Raw genomic sequence first — 13,442 nt, forward strand, 5'->3', positions numbered from 1 at the left:
AAAAATATTAAATCTAATAATAATTAACAATATATTTTTATACTATAAAGTAAACTACTTCACAAAAATAAAAAAATTGTCATTATTTTTGTAATAACCTCTTTTTCTTCGCCATAGTATTAATTAAATCACTTTATTGTTATAATGTAATCTGATTCTTATTTATGAGGCAGAAACGCCTTCGTTTAGTATGCTAATTAAAACTCTTAGGTGGTTCTTATCCTTTTCAGTGCTAATTAAGAATTGCTAATTACAATTTGAACAGTCTTTCAGAGTTTATTGTGCACGCTTTGTTTTGTTTACAACGCGGAGATATACGTTAAAGCGCGTTCTGGTTTCAACTAAGTTTGTAAACAGATTAGTTCAATTATCTAGCATTTTATGTGACTTATCAGACATTTTAGAGCATGTAAATACTTCTATTGTGGTTGTTTGTCCGTTGTGAATTTAGTTCTGCTTGACAAAGAGAATAACAAAGCCGTTTAAATGTTGCGATATTCCAGAACGGTATCCCATTCTAATAAAATGCTTTTAACACCTCTCTATGTAAAAGTGATTAAAGATTAATTCAAATTCAATGTTCCGTGCAAATATTCAGATAAGTATTTTGAGTTTAATTAATTCGGATGAGACAAAATAAGTCGAGCTGATATCACATAATAGACAAACTAGCCAGAGAACACACGTATTTATTCTGATTTCAAACAAACACCTAATTTTGTAATTTGTTTGTTATTAATTCTCCTAAAAAAAAAAAATCTATAAAAACATTACCTATATAAAACACTGAGGAAATAGGAGATTGACTGCAACCTAGAAACGGCTACTTAGCTGACATTTTTCTTCCCCTATGGCATTCGATCAATATCATGATATCAAGAGCAACGATAGTACTAATTATAAATAATTGGCATTCAGAATTCGTACAATTTGTCGAAATTAATAAATAAAATTATTTTTATTTATTAATTTCTTTCTTTCCATGCGATATCTCAGCTTTTTGTTTAGGGCTTCTGTTAAAGTCCATGTTTCTTCTTCGTATGTTAGGACAGGAAGTATGCACTGGTCGAAAGCTTTCCTTTTTAGACTAGGGATGTCAGTTCTGAATATAAGTGATATCAACACTGTCTAATAAATTACTACTTTTTTGTTTCACTCGGTTAAAAATGGCATAATAATGTAATAAAACAGAGACAATAGCCTAAAAATACTATCGCCTTTTTAGACACAAATTTCTAGGAATGAAAAATTTCTATGAATGGCAATTGCCATGAACGAGAGTAGCCATTGCACAGAAATCAATACTCATTTACATGTATTCTCATACTTTAATATAGAAAAAACATTAATATAAAAATTTAGTAATTTAATAATTACTTTATTATAAAGTATTATATTAATATACATAAGTTACTAAGAACTGTTTTAACTACACATATATACACACCAATAAATGGAATATAAATATATATATTTAATAAGCTATTATACATAACTCAGTTCCGGGAGGATGCGGTGATTGATTCATTCAATCCAATACCCTTGGAAGGTAATGGATGGCAATGCTGTAGCCAATGAAGTTCTAGCTGAGGCTCGGCTATTGCTGTTACCCTCCTGCCATGATCAGAGCTTTAATAGCTCAATAACACCTTATCCCTACACTGTCCTCTACAGATAACGGGGAAGATGAAAAGCATTCTTGCTTCGCCCCTTTAAGCTAGTCCTTATAAGGATAACTCAGTTCCTTTGATTTTATCAAAATGCCGCAATAAAATATATTTTAAATGAAACATATATACTGTACATCAATTTCTTTGTTGAAAGATTTTAACAAACTACTGCTGGTATTCCTCCTGTAAATAATGCTGTCAAATGGTATATAATAAAAAAAAAAGCATTTCGGTCTGCTAAAAGGCATTACAAAAAGAATGTAGACGAAATATATAAACTAACAAGCTGCAACTTGGAGCTTTTTTTTAACCTTTGCTTGTTATCTGTAGACTCCGATCATAATAATGAGGAACTCAATCCCTTCCATATATGTCCTTAAATTCTCTTGTTTCCTTTTTATCGACCATTTTTGTTATTAAATAGACAATAAGCATGGTTATAAATTCATCCGCAATGGTGAAAACTCTAATGCATACCTTGTTAAGAAATATTTCCAACTTGGAGTGTATTTCTTTAACAAACGAACGCTGAATGCGTGGGAATAAATCTGTTAAATCAAAAGAATATTTCTGCATATAACTATTCTGTAATGTGTGCTGCCTTGAAACTTTTGCTGCAAAAAAAAGCAAGTCTGTGAATCTCCGCGATGATTTTTTTAAAGATTGATTTTTTTTGGTAAAGGTTGCTTTTGTCTATACACATCAAGAATTTTTTTATTACTTCGACAAACGTCATTTGTATACTATTATAAAAACCACTTTTTTATTGTTTTCAATAAAATAAAGGAAATACATGATAAATGACAAATTACAGTGAGCTGTTATTAGGGTTTCTATCCTGGGAAATTTCGGGATAGAAATCCCAGGATATTTTCGAATCTTTATTGTCTTGAATCCAGGGGAAAAAATAATAATAAAACAGCTCGAGACCCGAAACATTTTATAAATTTAAATTTATAAATCTGAAAGGAAATTGTCGAATTTATCATAACTTTTAATTTTAGTAAATTGAGTATTGTATCATATAGATTATGAATGATTATTAAAATTGTATTACGAATTAATTAAAATATTTAATAACTGCAATAAATACTAATACCATCCACTAAATTAGAAACCTTTATAGAGATGTACGTAAACGTCACTTACGCATGTATGCAAAATACTTGGTCACGTGCATCGCCACGTGTTCAAGGCAATTATTTAAGAATCCTGCTTGTCAGTAATGGGAAAAACAAAACATCTTTCTGAGTTCGAAGGGCTTATTGTGGGTGCCCGTCTGGCGCTGGAGACACGATTGTGAAAACAGCAGAGCTTACTGGTTTCTCAAAAGGCGAGATATCCTGGGTGTTTAATCAGCGTAAAAATAACCATATTGCTTGTCTAAGAGGCGTAACTATGGTCCTAAGACAATCTATCAGGAACGAGAACGCTTGTACGGATAAACAGAACTCCTTGTGTGTCATCAATTGACCGATCCGTTTCAGGAAGGCTGTTTCCGATCCATATCTCACCGAATTAAATAGGGTCAGTATTGGCAATCGCATGCTTACACGTAAAATAAAAGTTTCTAATAATTCAGTGACCAGTATATGGATAATGCTGTTTGTTATTAAATACATATACTTGTGCAATTTTCGTGGAATCTACAGCTGTAAAGGATAGTGTCAGAATATTTGCTATTGAATGTGATTGTACACTAGCTTTTTTGTGGAAGGGTTATTGCGCTGAGACACGCAACAGGAAAACTCTATTTACCAGCGTAAATCGTCCAATCTCTTGGGTTTAGTTGTGGTAGAGTAATAGCGTCGTGAATTCATCTTCTGATTTAAAACGAGACTTCTTAAAATAATACCTGGTTTATAATCATGGTTTTTATTGACCATTCTACGCTGCTTACACTGCGGTGACGTGGTGTGGTTTTGAGAAAAGAGGAATGCAAATTATTACACTAACCAACAGTGTCTTGTTTTCATTTCTGTAGTCCCGCCCCAACTGACTTAGGATATATCCAACTTCGCTGAAGGAATTGATCTGCATTCTGATGGAGAAATAGCCCAAAATACGTGTGTTCATTTATCATTATTTAGTGGAAAAGTCTATCCAGAAGATTGGTAAGTATTGGGATGTCAATGTCTTGAAGGTTGGGGAAGGTGGATTTTTTTAAGTACGGTGTATTTTTGCAACATAGCATGTGTATCTCAGCTGCTAATTGAATTTCAACGCAAAGTGTGAAACCACCATCCTGCATACTGGAGGACTAATAGTAGTTTGCAAATACTCCATGTATATGTCTAGTCTCTGGAGCATGGTTCCCATACTATCAAACTCTTAGCCTATTCACTGTAATAAAATAAGTTTACAACCTTTCTGGAGTTTCTGATCAACTAGACAAAAAAAAAAAAAAAAAAAAAAAAAATTCTCTAAGTGTATAAAGCAGTAGATGTCTTAATTAGATTTCTAGCATTGTATTGTAATACCAGAATGTGTGGGAAAACCGACATGCATTCATGGGCATATAAATAAAAAAATATTTTAAGTTGAAATATATTAGATTAATCGGTTTCTATTTGTGGTTTTTGTTGAATTACTGTATACCTTTCTGGGTTTAATATTCTTTTCTGAGCATAGTTAATTTCTAATATCAAGTCACGTTCTATGGCAAAACCAAAATGCATGCTGGACTACGTCTGCATTTGAAAATATGTAAGTTTCATTGTGAATTATTGTTTGTTTCACGTAGTTGCAAACTTTTGTACATTGACAAGAATCTGCTAGACCTGGTAATATTTAGACAAGACATGTATTTCGGATAAAAATGTAAAATTAGAAATCAAGACAGTAATGAAATGTGTTTTTTCACAAATTCTTGGAAGTTAACTATGTATGCTGTTGACATCAATTTTGTCGTATTATGCAATGGATAACAGATAATGCGATGGTTTGGAAAATGTTATGTACGAAAAGAATTACTCTTCTTATTATCACTGAAGTGATCAATGAAAGCGGCATCCATCATCACTGAGATGAATGAATGCCACATTCGACGTCAGGGATGAACCCTCGGCTTTCGTCAATCGCAGACACGTCAGATCATCTCATTATGATGCGTACTTCTGTTGACAGATTATTGATTTAATAAATGCTACTACTACATAAATTTCATCCTTAATTAGCTAAACAAAATAGTAATTTTTAAAATAATAAAATGTAAACTATAATATTCTACTAGAATTTGATACAAAATTGCAATTTTAAAAGAATATTTTTGGTTTAATTATTGTTTATCAATGCACCATTAAATTTTTAACAAATAAGATATATGATGATGCTACGTAACGTAATATTTGAGGTGGATATACAGGGTAAAATTAAAGTTAGCAAATGTGATATTATTGATTTCAAAGAGTATAATCTGAAGCATTTATTCTGTAATTATTTAAATTATTATCACTGTAATGCGTTTCATTTGATTTTATACCGACGTAGGAGGGAATATGTCTGAATAAATCCGGGCAACCAAGGCCAACATCGAGGCAGTCCTCACTCAATTCTATTTAGGACCAAATTCCTAGGACAGGTCTCCGATTTGTTTTTCCTCGTTTATTGTTTTTGTCTGTTTTTATTGTTTCTATGTTAGTTTCGGAAAATCTGAAATACTGGTTTGATATAATTTTTAATGTTCATATTTATTTTTATACTGCTTTCAGGATTTTAATATTTTTTTTGAGACTTCTCCTTAAACGAAAAGTCAATAGACCGTTTTAGAAGCACCCTGTAAATCAACAGACAAAACTGGTCAAATATCTTTTACTAGGAGAGAGAGAGAGAGAGAGAATACGACAAAAATTTCGAACGGATCAATGATCAACGAAACATGCTACTTAGAAGTAGCATGTTTATAATGGGAAACAACCTATTTTAAAGAAGGAATAAAATTAATTTCATTTTATAAAATGAATATTTTATCTAGTTCTATTCAATATTGAGTATGTAAATAAAATTAAAATAGATAAATTTTAAGATAGCTACAATTACGAGAAAGGTGACACATTACAAATGCAGTACTCAAAAAGAACTATTGCCTATAAAAGAAAAATGGAACAAAATGTACAAAATAACAAGAATCTAGTTTTAATTAAAAAATATCTGCTGCATCATTTCAATCTAGTCATTTCGCGCCTGCGCAATGATTCAAAATATCTATATTTAGAAATTCACTTAAGTTTGTGTTTCTTTTTATGACAAGTAAAATTACATCTTTTTGAGCATCTCCTTATACAGGGTGGCTTATAAGTCACAAAAGGGGGGGGGGTAAACATTTAATGATTTATTAATTATTTTTATTTTTTTTTTTTGTTATAGTGAAATATTGAACCTGGAAAACTTTAGAAGTTTATATCCCCCCCCCAAATATGTTTTTATTGTGTTTAATAGGAAAAATCCAACTGCTCTTATTTCCCACTCCCTTCGCATCCGCACATATTAAATCAATAAATTAAATATTACATGAAATGAATTTGTTTCTCCATTGGCGATAAAGAATAAAAATAAACTCTTCAAAATATAAGGATCCCTGAACACTCCTAGCCAGAGGCCAAATACGATGAAAGCGACAGCTACACTACGAATCTCTTAGTCTAGTGATACTGCGATCTATTTTATGCCTGTCACGTCTGCTTCAAAAGCTTCGCTGCCACAGTCCTCTCTATCTTTCTGTCAACATATAGAAGAGAGTTGCACTTTCTCTAATCTTGTTACTAAACTTCTGTACATTTCGTTTTATCGGAAACTTGGAAGGGCGAAATGAATAAATAAGCAAAATATCACTGGAATGATCACTGGAATGACAAGAAAGTTACATTTTGAAGATTGAAATTAATTAATCAAAGATAAAATTTCAAAGATCATTTCTATAATAATATCAATATCTATTCCACTATTTGGTGTTTTAAGCAGCTAATATCATCTAATATTTTATTAGATTGTACAAGATTAGATTACAACTCTATCACATCAAATTTATAATTTATATTATATTTTATGACGAATATTTAATTATTAATATAATATATAATAATTTTGGCACATGTAGTCGTGCCGTTTGCTCCCATAACAAAATAATGGAACGTTCTTTCTATAACTCATATTTATACTTTCTTTTAAGGTTACACGGTGATGAGCATTCATATTTATAAATTTAGGGACACAAAAACACACGTGTTGAACAGATTATTTTATTAATTACTAATAAAATAAAACTTAATGTTTTGACCCCTGTGTCGAGGTCATCATCGGAAGGATACAAGTGTATAAAGAACCAAGCTACATGCTTATGCCCTGAATACCGGTAAACTAAATCTACGTAGTTAATTAATCCTTTTCCCTAGCCTGACCTCTAGTGATAAAAAATAAATAAATACAACTACAATAAACTGCTAAAGTCCTGATATATTAATATTCTTCTGGATTTGTACAGTTCTGATTATTATAATATGATTTCTTTCAGTTGCTGTTGAATGTTACAAACATTTCACCAGGTTGTCTTCTTGTAGTGGGATTTTTCTACGGCTAGTGTAGTTTGTTATACAGGTTGTAGATGGGTCCTCCACATTCTTGAAATGGTTAGGCCATCATTTTTGTTGAGATTTGGGTTGTGTTTGAGCATTTCATATGACTCTTTAAATATTCTCTCAAACCAGATTTTGGTGTGGTGTAGGGACTTGGTATTTTTCCAATCAATTCTGTGGTATTTTTGGAGTGCTTGGTCAGAAAGGCCGGTTTTTCCAAAATGGAGGTATTTAATGTGTCGTTTGCGTTCGTCTTGTCTGATTGGGATAGTTCGCCCTGTTTCACCTATGTATGGTATGTTACATGTGCATTGTATTTTGCATACCCCTGGGTGGACTAGGTGTGGAAGAGGATCTTTAGAAGAATTGATTAGGTGTCTTAACTTATTTGGGGGTTTAAAGGTGGTTTTAATGTTGTATTTGCGTAGTGTTCTGTCTATTTTTTCAGAAATGCCTCTAACATAAGGAATGGTAATAGCATTCCTGAAATCTTTTTTGTTCTTACTATAAAGTTCTTTCTATAACGCTTGCTTTCTATACCGCTTTGCTTCGGGTGACTCGATCACGCCGTCTTTCGGCTGTGATAGGCTCGAATCTAGTTTCCGATTAGAGGAACTTTTTCTAAGCCTTTTTGTTTCTTGCGGTTCCCAAGTTAGCCGATCTTTTGGCAATGGCAAATTTTATTTCTCAGAAAATAGGTATTTCAACTCCACATCTTTAAAAAAATCATAGATCTGATACTATTATATCCTGATCAGTATATAATAATAATATCCTGATATCCTTTTTTAAAACTCTTCTTTGCACTCTCTCCAATATATATATCAGAATCACAAACGGAATCCAGGTGAGCAGACCTGCGCGCAATAGTCCAAGTGAGGTCTTATCAAGGCCTTCTAAAGAGGCAAAATGGCATCCATATCTTTACATGTGAAAGTTCGTTTCAGCATTGAAATTATCTTTTGAGTTGTATTTGCAATCTTTGCTACATGGCCCCTGAATTTCAACTTCCTATCTATTAACACTCCACGATCCCTAGCCTTATCAGTTTCTTCAAGCATAATCCAACCAATATAACATGACATTGGATATTACATTACACCAAAGGGTATAACTTTACATTTCCTAACATTGAATTCGTAGCCATTTTCCCATGCCCACAGTTCCAGCCTATTCAAATCATTCTTCAAGTACTACAAACAGCAGCATTCCTGATTACCCTACCTATTTTTGCATCATCAGCAAATAGCTGTAAGTCGCTTGTCAAATCCTTCCCTATATCATTAATATACAGACTGAATAACAATGGACTAAGGACCAATCCTTGAGGCCCACCACTGGTTACCTTGAATCTTGCAGACTCATATCCCCCATAGACCACCTTTTGATATCTGTCAGTCAGACATCCTCTTATCTACGCTAAATTCTATAATCCTAACCCATATTCTACAATTTATGCAACAGTCGACAATGCTGTATTTTGTCAAAGCCTTAGCAAAATCCCAAAGTTTGATGTTGTATCCATTACCCTTGTCTAGCTCAATGGTAACATGGTTATAGAATGTGAGCAAGTTGCTAAAACATGACCTTCCCTTAGTAAACCCATGTTGTTCATTGCAAAGTAGGGATTCACTGTCAATCCATTTCTGAATGCGGGCCCTAAACTATTTTTCCAAAATCTTCACCACCACCCCTGAGATACTAATTGGTCAATAGTCGGATACATCAGTCATTGCACCACCCTTGTGCAATGGGATTATCATCCATTCCTGTGGAATCTTCTCTGTTCTGAGATTCAACTTATACAGCCTGATCAAAGAAATATTAATAATATTCACAACAACAAAATAATTCAAATCCTTGGCAATTAGGTTAATCCGATTTCTTTAAACCCTTGCGCAGTGTGCTTATTATTATAAGGCTCAACTAATAATAGCATTTATTAAATTAAAATTTCACATACTAATTTTATTATATTTTATTTATTAATTATCAAATTATTTCAAAACCAAAATAATAAAATATTAAATTTATTTTAAATTTATTAATTTAATAAAAATAAAACAAAAATTACACTAAATATTCGAAAAGAAGTAACATATCTTTTTTTAATTTGACATAATTTTCGTTGATCAATATATATATATATATATATATATATATATATATACTGTATATATGCAAAATCGATGTGAATGCAAAATCGATGTGAATAATTATTGCTAAAGTTATGTTATACTGAGGGTTATTAAGTATCCTATAAATGTTTCGATGCATATCTTTAAATAGGAATGTTATGCTTCTCTTGCACGAATTGCATATGAAATATTTATCTGTAAATGTGATAGGACAACAATGTTTCGTGGTGAATAGAAAAATTGGCGAAACATGTAGGAGGATAAAATAAAGCTACTTGACAAAGATTATATAAAAAAAAAAGTGTAATAGTCTTATGAATAATTGTCAAGAAAAAATTCAACATAATGTTTCGTGGTATTTTTTGTCCTTCGGCTTTGAAAGCAATTTAACTTCTTTTTTTTTATCTGTTTAAAATGTACGCTTGACAACTGCGCAGATTCAAAGTTTGCAGAAACATGACTTACTTGCTTTCGGGAATTGCTGAAGCCGTTCCAAAAGTAAATAGTTAATTCCAATTTTTTTTAGGCTTAACTCTTATGAAGTGTGTAGAAATGATATGTAAGTGGTAAATTTATTCTAAAATCCTATAAGATAAATAAATCTGATAAAACTATACAACAAAAAATCGATTCGAAACCCAATATTATGAAATCGATTTGCATTTCATATCTCTAGTGGAAAATACTTATCGCTATAGCGATCACGGAAGTTACTGAACATCAAGGACCACACCAAGATTGCAAACCAAACTTATATATATATGAGTATATAAATTATATCATAGTGTTATAAAATATATAACAATATAAAGTAAAGCTGAAAATATTTTATGCACAAGCAGCATAACTCTCCACCTATCAAAACGATATTCAACTTCGATCCATTCAATTTTTACATGTTGCTAACATTGACTGTTGCTATGGCTTCGCTGATTCGTTGCTTCAATTGTTGCTAAGAGTGCAGGGATGTAAACTTCGACATTGGTTATGCTTTGACATTTCACAATAGAAAACAAAGGACATCATACTGCTATCATGTACAATCAATTGGTGAAATTCTATTTCAAAGTTAGCAAAATCTAAAAATAAATAAATAAATAATAATAAACTTATTACATAACCTTAATGTAAATGATAGAGAATTTCGGTATGAAACGTTTTCAAATAAAAACGTATGCAACAACAACGTTACTGGCTTGCTGGGTGAAGCATAAAATGCTTTTTATTTTCCCCTTTATCTGTGTCGAGAAGCTTGATGGGGGGAGGTTGTGAGTCTTATGCTCGCACTTTGTGAACTATGGAGTTAGCTCAGTTCTGCTGAAAGCAGGATTGCCTTAGGTCTTTTATGTTTGTGATAGTCATGTTCACTATAACTGGAAGCTTGTCTGATTAGTGGGTTGGGATGAGAATGTGCCTTACTGAAGAACTTTTCCGCATGGTCATGAAGGAGAGAATGGATGTCAGGGATTCCGGTTTCTCTGTGGATCTGCGTGTTTCTGACGAACCATGCGGCGTCCAAGATCATCCGCAGGCATTTGTTTTGTATCCTCTGTAGTTTCAGGATGTTAGATTTGGATGTGTGACTCCATGCCGGGGATGCATATGTGATTACTGGTCGTATTACCATCTTATATAATAACAGCTTGTTGCGTGTATCCAATTTGCTGTTGCAGTTGATCAGGGGATAGAGTTGGGCTATGGTTCTGGATGTCTTTGTGCCTATGAGCTTGATGTGGCTGTTGAAATTTAGCTTTTTGTCTAGCTGACTCCAAGGTATTTGGTTTCTGTCTGCCATGGTATCTTTTTACCGAGGAGGTGAATATCATCTTGGATGAAGGCTTTGCGTCTGGTGAATAGTATAGCTGAGCTTTTGACGGGGTTTACTTGTATCCTCCAGTCGGAGAACCCTTTCTCGAGCTTTGTGATGGTATCCTGGAGACGACTGATCGCCAGGTGTGGGCGGAGAGATCTTGTCATTATGGCTGTGTCGTCAGCATATAGAGCTGTGATGGTAGTCCTCAGGTTTTGTGGAATGTCAGCCACGTAGATTGTGAAAAGTAAAGGAGCAAATAGAGATCCCTGTGGTACTCCTGCCAGGATTTGGAGCCTAGTTGAGATGGTGCCATTTATTTTTATCTGCATGGATCTGTCAGTGAGGTATGATTTTATTAGACGGGTAAGGTTTGTTGGAATGTTGGCCTGAATGAGTTTGTAGAGTAATCGTTGATGCCATACCTTATCAAAGGCCTTGGCAATATCCAGAAAAACTGCAGCTGTGTGAAGGTTCCAGTTGTATCCTTGAGTGATATGCTCCACTAGTCGGTGTATTTGTTGCACTGTGCTGTGCATACGGCGGAAGCCAAATTGTTCGTTTGGAATTATTCCTAATTGGTATGATTTTTCTTGTAGTCTTGAAAGGATAATTTTTTCAGCAATCTTTCCTAGGTTGGAAAGTAGGCTTATTGGACGGTAGCTTTGCGGGAGTTGTGGATTGTTTCCTGGCTTTTTTATTGGTATGATGTCGGCTGTTTTCCATTCAGTGGGGAAGTGTTGTATCCTCAGTATTGCATTCGTTATGTTAACCAGGTGTATAATAGCCTTTCTAGGAAGTAATTTGATGATTCTGTTAGTAATTCCATCTGGACCTGGAGAAAAACGTATTCCTGAAAACATCATTTTATTTGTATTAATCTTATAATAAATAAAAATATGTTTACATAAAACTTTGTATAAATAGATCTATTTTACTAAATGATAAATAAATTTTAAAATAATTTTTATAAAATAATGGTACTTTAGGAACTTGATCATTTGCTTTCGAAAAATTTAATGCTTCCTCCAAATTGACCATAAAGGACAGGGAAAGTACAAAATAGGTAATTCTGTCCGTAGTATCCACAACTGATTAAAGCAAGAAGTGTCAAAACAATGAAAAATAATAAGTCAGTAAATGGCCTGTTATAAATTTTAGCCAACTTCCTACTTCCTCAATATTTGGTTCGTGTTTTACATGAAGATTTGCTTAAGATATGACATATTTTAAATAATATTCAACTTAAAAACAGAAATGCCATTGGTCCAGTTCGGATTCTAACCGTTGTGGTAATAATAGTCGCCAGTAATTTTCTTCTGTACATTTTCATGTGCATCTTACCGGCGAAAATATGAAAAACTTTAGTTCAACAACAGTGTTAATGCAATGGATTGTGGGTCAGCTAAGGATTATGTAATCCGGAAGCCTCGTTCTAGCTAGGAACCGAACACGAAACTCTTCAATCGTCTGATAATCAGATATTGGTGTCACACCAGTGATCAAATTCATGCTAAAAATTAAATCTTCATCCGAAACATTCAAGCTCGTAATGGGAGTCGAACTGACTATATTGGTTGGAGAATGGAGACGCTCTCCTCAACGCAGTAAGGCTAAAACAACTTTCCTTCCGAATATTATCTCCACAATTTGACTTGAATAAGTTCAGAAAGAATGGTATTATGGATGCAGATTTTAGTCTTAGAAGGTGTCATTGACTATTATCATAATCAGTTATTGAAATATACTTTTTTTAACATTTCTTGTGTTATTAATATAACACACTTTAATAGCCCACAGATTACATTTATTTCAAATTCTTAGTATGTATCATAATTCGAAAAAAGCACAGAAATCAGCATGGAACTTTTTGGTCAGACTTATGAATTTTACGGCCTAGTTGGCAGAGTGGTTAGCATATTATTTTCGCTTCCGTTCATCTGACCCGAACACCTGCTGCGAATGAGTCAGAGAAATTATGAAATTATTCCAACTGTCACGACGACCTTCATCACGCATTGAACCCATAATCCTCATCCACTTTCCAAGCTCGGGTTCAACCGAAAGTGTATCAAAGCGGTCGAAGAAAAAAAAAATTTAGCTAACCGCATGCGGGCGCATCAAGAACTCCAGTTTCTTACCCTGCCTATACCTAAGTACGCAACAGATGCAAATCAGTCAACAACAGAATCAAATTTGATTTCATAAAGGAAGCAAAAAAACTTGCCTCCTGTCCAAATGGAAGCCATGCTTT

Source organism: Typopeltis vanoorti, chromosome 7 (assembly GCF_054136105.1).
Source record: "Typopeltis vanoorti isolate ZY-2024b chromosome 7, IOZ_Tvanoo_1.0, whole genome shotgun sequence".
NCBI lineage: Eukaryota > Metazoa > Arthropoda > Arachnida > Uropygi > Thelyphonidae > Typopeltis > Typopeltis vanoorti.